This window comes from Anthonomus grandis, chromosome 22, assembly GCF_022605725.1.
Source record: "Anthonomus grandis grandis chromosome 22, icAntGran1.3, whole genome shotgun sequence".
Lineage (NCBI taxonomy): Eukaryota > Metazoa > Arthropoda > Insecta > Coleoptera > Curculionidae > Anthonomus > Anthonomus grandis.
The window spans coordinates 28,399,763-28,405,975 of NC_065567.1; positions in this window are offsets into that span (position 1 = coordinate 28,399,763).

Below are 6,213 nucleotides of genomic sequence, written 5' to 3' on the forward strand. Positions count from 1 at the left end.
TCCTCTTTCTTGACCTTTAATAACATGAATATCTTTACTTCTTTTTGCAGCGATAACTTTTCCAGGATCATTGTTAAGCTGCAAGCCACTTTCATCCATATTAAAAATATTCAAAGGCTTATTAATTTAGCAAATCATTATCTGTTAACATTTTTGATAATAATTGAAAATAATTATTAACCTCTTCTTTATTAAGCCCTTGAGCTCTTGCTAAAGAGACGCCCTTTGCTTTTCTTATCGAAAAGCTCTTATTTCGATTTAAAAAAAGTTTCAACCAATCTTTTCCGGCCATATGGGCTTTCGATACCCAACGATTTTGCTAAATTGTAGGTTAAAATTCTAACAGTAGTTCTTGTTGGTGCAAATCCAGAATTTTGTAGCTTTTTAATATGCTCACAAAGCTTTTTTCAACATCCTCCCCCAAAAGTGATTCTAGTGATCTTAGCGTTCTTTCAGGAATATTATTTTCTCTTGCAGCATGTCTTATTGAAAGGTTTCTGACTCTTACAGCTTTTAGCAGTTCTTCTTCTGTTCATTTGCCCCTTGAACTTTTTCTAGGACCATAAAATGTTGAAGGATCTGAAAATAAAGATTGGCTTAAAAAAGTGAACAAATTTTTATAAATTATGCGTCATCTATCCCAGATGTGTGGGAGAGATGACGCACCAATATTATTCTATATGTTATGAACTAAACGCACTTGCCTTAATATAAGCACGTTACTAATATAACCTAGTTTTTCCTACGGCAAGTATTTTTTTGGTTATTCACGAACTTTGGTTAAAATAAAATATTTTTTAACATGTTTCGAAACTTCGTGGTACTTACCAATTAGAAAAATTATACTGCACTTATATTTTAACGCCTTTTTATATAAAAAAACAAGAGAAACCGAAAACAGTACTAGCTCTATGCACGACTAATAAATTGGGTATGGTTACATGGTAATTTTGGCTCTGCGTCATCTGTCCCGACTTTACCCTATTATACACAAAGAAATTTAGAATAAAATAGGAAATGCATTAATGTGTATGAAGTAATAATTATATCAAATAAGATATACAAATAAAAAAAGTCTAGTTTTCAAATACAAATTTGCTCAAAAATAAACACGAATTTAAAAAATAAAATATATTTAAAAATATGTAGTTGTATACTTTTAGTACTGTATCATCAGCATACATCAAGTTATTAATGGATATTTAATTTATGTTAACTCCTTTTGTTTTAATGCAGTTTTCATAATTTCCTCCAAATAAAGTTTAAATAGGGCCGGTGACAGAATAGACCTTTGCCTGACTCCCTTTTATTAATTTTTTAGCATGTCCTTCTACCCTTAACATTAACCTATTATTGTAACACTTAAATATTTAAATGAAAATAGTGGAAAAATTATTTGTGATAATCACAAACCCTCAGTCAATAAATGATAAAGCTTAAAATCCTTTGCACCATTTAAAAATGTATGCTACAAACATGGTAAATATTTAAATAAAGACAATTTGGCATAAGTAGTAAAAATCGAATTTGGCAACAAGGTTAGTAAAAACCTTAAAATCATCACTTCAACTTCCTGGGAAAAACAAATAATTACTTCAAATGTTAATCTTAAGCAAAATAATTAATTAAAAAGAATTTTAAATTTTATTTCAAGCGCATGCCTAAATCACTTTCGACTAGATTAATGCCTATGAGTTATTCAAGTTGATTCCAATTGCCAACGCCTGCCTCTATAATAATCGAACCAAAACGGTTTTAATATAAAGAAAGGTGTTAAGCGAAAGCAAAATATTAACTTTCGTTATCTTAAGAGCGGCGATATCTTAATTAAGCAACGGTTAATCTGGAAAATTAGTGCAGCATCTCCTTTGAAGCGGGCCCAGTGCACAGTAAAAGGGTAATTATCTAGAAGCCATCCTAATCAGTGGCACTGGCTTGAATGAAAAGTCTCAATTAGTCTTCTCAAACCGTAAAAACTATTGATGCTAACTGAAAACAGATACCAGTGAAAAGGACCGATGCACTGGTAATCAGTAAAAGCTTTCGGGCTATTGTGGGAATTTTATAAAGGTTTACAAAGATTCATTACGGCTTTCGACGAGACAAAAACTAACAAAAACTTCCCAATGATGCGTTCTTTAATTTTTTTTTTCTTAAGACAAAGTAATTAGGACGAGTTTTTAAGGAAACAACACATATAGTTTTTCGAGGCAAAATTTTCTTATAATAATTTATAATGGGATAATTTTACCCTTTCTATAGTACGTTATTTAAAGCATTATAAAATTTACAAATGAATATGACAATATAATTCTTTAATAAAAAATCGAGAGTTCTAATACGTGGTATTTGGTACAAGACGGTCAATATATATAAAATGTTGGCATAACTTAAATGGATATAAATTGCACTTTCTTCTTGGTAAATATTATTTTATCCAACAAAACATGCAGACTTACATATATTTTTTGAGTCATCTACTAAGACCTGAACTTTGAGAGAATAAATTTAAAACTCATTATATGAATCATATAAGAAACTGGCATAACTTAAACAAATATGAATGTCACTTTCTCTTAACTAACCCTTAATTAATAATACAATTTTTTTATTTTCTATACGTCAATCTTTCCTACCCAGTGCTGAATCCAAAATAATTTCTCTATTATTTGCCTGCAGTTAAATTGCATAAGAAGCAAAAGCATCTTAATAAAAAAAAAATTAATTTGGACGGTCGCCCTTCGTCGCTTTATCCATTAATACAGAATTTTATATTATCTATAGTTCTACCAGTATTACTCTTTAAGATTCATTATTAAAACTGTACAAAAATCTGTAATTAATTAATAAGAAATCTGTAAATTATAAAATGATAAATGATTAAAATGATATTAGAGAGAGCTGAGATGTGGTGGAAAGTCAAAAGTTGGACTTGTTACCTCTTTTTATGCATACAAACCGATCTGAGTCCCATGAATCTTTGACGATCGTTATGAAATCATGCTTGTCGGTTGTAAACGAATTAACGTAATAAGAAAAGTAACTTTTTAAAATGATTGAGGACGTTAGAGAGAGGTGAGATGCGGTAGAATGTCAAAAAGTGGACTTTTAACCTCTTTTTTGACTTAAATCTTTATCTCAGGCCCAGGAATCATTGACGACCGCCATGAAATTATGTCTGTCGTTTGTAAACATATTAATGAATTAAGAAAAGTAACATTTTAGAAGGATTCAGGACCTAGGAGAGAGATGACATGCGGTAGAAAGTCAAAAAGTGGACTTTTAACCCCTTTTTTGACCTAAATCTTTATCTAAGACCGAGGAACCATTGACAATCGCTATGAAATCAGGCTTATCGTTTGTAAACAGATTAACGAAATAAGAAAAGTAACTTTTTAAAATGTTTGAGGACGTTAGAGAGAGGTGAGATGCGGTAGAAAATCAAAAAGTGGACTTTTAACCCCTTTTTTGACCTAAATCATTATTTCAGGCCCAGGAATCATTGACGATCGCTATGAAATCATGCTTGTCATTTGTAAACAGATTAACGAAATAAGAAAAGTAACTTTTTAAAATGATTGAGGACGTTAGAGAGAGGTGACATGTGGTAGAAATTCAAAAAGTGGACTTTTAACCCCTTTTTTGACCTAAATCTTTATCTAAGACCGAGGAACCATTGACAATCGCTATGAAATCAGGCTTGTCGTTTGTAAATAGATTAACGAAATAAGAAAAGTAACTTTTTAAAATTATTGAGGACGTTAGAGAGAGGTGAGATGCGGTAGAGAGTCAAAAAGTGGACTTTTAACCCCTTTTTTGACCTAAATCTTTACCTCAGGCCCAGGAATCATTGACGATCGCTATGAAATCATGCTTGTCATTTGTAAACAGATTAACGAAATAAGAAAATTAACTTTTTAAGATGATTGAGGACGTTAGAGAGAGGTAACATGCGGTAGAAAGTCAAAAAGTGGACTTTTACCCCTTTTTTTGACATAAATCTTTATCTCAGGTCCAGGAATCATTGACGATCGCTATGAAATCATGCTTGTCATTTGTAAACAGATTAACGAAATAAGAAAAGTAACTTTTTAAGATGATTTAGGACGTTAGAGGGAGGTGAGATGCGGTAGAAAATCAAAAAGCGGACTTTTAACCCCTTTTTTGACCTAAATTATTATCTCAGGCCTAGGAATCATTGACGATCGCTATGAAATCATGATTATCAGTTGTAAACATATTATTGAAATAATAAAAGTAACTTTTTAAAATGTTTGAGGACGTTAGAGAGAGGTGAGATGCGGTAGAAAATCAAAAAGTAGACTTTTAACCCCTTTTTTGACCTAAATCTTTACCTCAGGCCCAGGAATCATTGACGATCGCTATGAAATCATGATTATCGTTTGTAAACAGATTAACGAAATAAAAAAATTAACTTTTTAAGATGATTGAGGACGTTAGAGAGAGGTAACATGCGGTAGAAAGTCAAAAAGTGGACTTTTAACCCTTTTTTTGACCTAAATCTTTATCTCATGCTCAGGAATAAATGACGGTCGCTATGAAATAATGCTTCTCATTTGTAAGTAAAAATTATTATTTTTAAAGAATTGAAAACATTAGTGAGCAGTGAAATGCGGTAGAAACTCAAACATTTTACTTTTCATAATAGTTATAAAAATAACTGACGATCGAAACAAAATAATGTGCGTTGTCTTTAAAAAGTCCAACTAAACAAGAATTTCTGTACAACCATAAGAAACTCCATGAAATTTCTCCTTAATCTTGTTTAATCCCGTCATGATTACTTACACTCAGCAAATCTGTTCACCGAACCCAAAAATTCGTTTATTTTCTCTCCTATAAGCTGAAGCTAATAAACAGTATTAGCGACAGCACACAAAGGAACGACATCTAGGAAAATAAATTGTTAATTTAAAGAAATCGGAGATATCAGGATAAGGGTATGGAAATTGGGCAGACCCTCTTTGCGGAGGACCTTATCTGAATAACTCATAGCGTTTAGATAGCAATCACAATCGACCGGATAGCTACAGCTACAGCTACGGCCCTGCCGTGGCCGCCTCGCAGCTCCGTAACTGAGCTGTAAAGCTGAAGAGAACTGACGTGGTTTCGGTTACGCGCTTGGATTTGTTTATGTCGTGATTTGTCGGTTAGATTGTCCCTGTTTTTTTTTGTCTTATACAATTATAATCTTGATTACGTGTTGAGAGAAAAAAAAGTTTACCAAAAACGTCCGCCATATATATAAACATTCGTTAACCCCGATAAAATCGGAGGGATAGAAATTATAAAGCCCTTTAAGTTAAGTAGGATTTGCAACTGGAAGTTTTCTCCCTCGTAATTTTCAAAGTTTTATACCTAGGCAGCAAGGATGCGAAAGTTTTTATTAAGTAGCGTTAACATTTAGAAGATGTTACGACCTTTGAGCTAAGATCTTTTAGTATGGAGTCTGGAAAAAGTTAAAGAAATACAGTGTTGAGGAAACTGAGAGGGACTGCGGAAATATTACCTTTTATCCATTTTATGATAGCATGATGAACTCTTTGTTTTTAAAGATCAAAAAAATACACCCTATAGTAATGTAATTGATAGAAATTGCTTTTAGTACATAAATCATCATTTACATTAGACATATTACAGATGTCCCTATATTGTATTTCAGGGCTATAATTACGTAGTTTAATATCATGCTTTGTACAACAGCCGACTCGTACATGTAATATTTCTGACATTACTTATGTTTTATGTGTATATATCAGATAGTTGCAATAATTAATTTCTAGTTAAATTAACATTACTGATTGTAAAATCGATTTATATATTTCCATTGGGTGTTATATAGTTCCCCCTTCCTTTTTGACTGAAAGTTTAAGTTTTGAAAAAATTATAGAGACAGTAATGTACAAGTGTGGCGTGCATAGAAGTGGTTTTAGGTTCGTTACGTTTTGAAATGTACTTGTTTATGTAACGTTAATTTGCTTAAAATGATTATTTTTAAGTGCATGGGAAAATAGAATTGATTCTTCCAGGCAGTTAAGGTCATACTTTATCCTTTTTGATTAAAATCGTCATTTCAATAGTCAATATTTATAGAGAAGTGGTCGATGGAACTTCAAGCTGTTTAAAAATTGTACTAAAAACACCTGGTTTTGGACAATTTTGTACAGGGTGTCCCATTAAGAATGTTCCTCG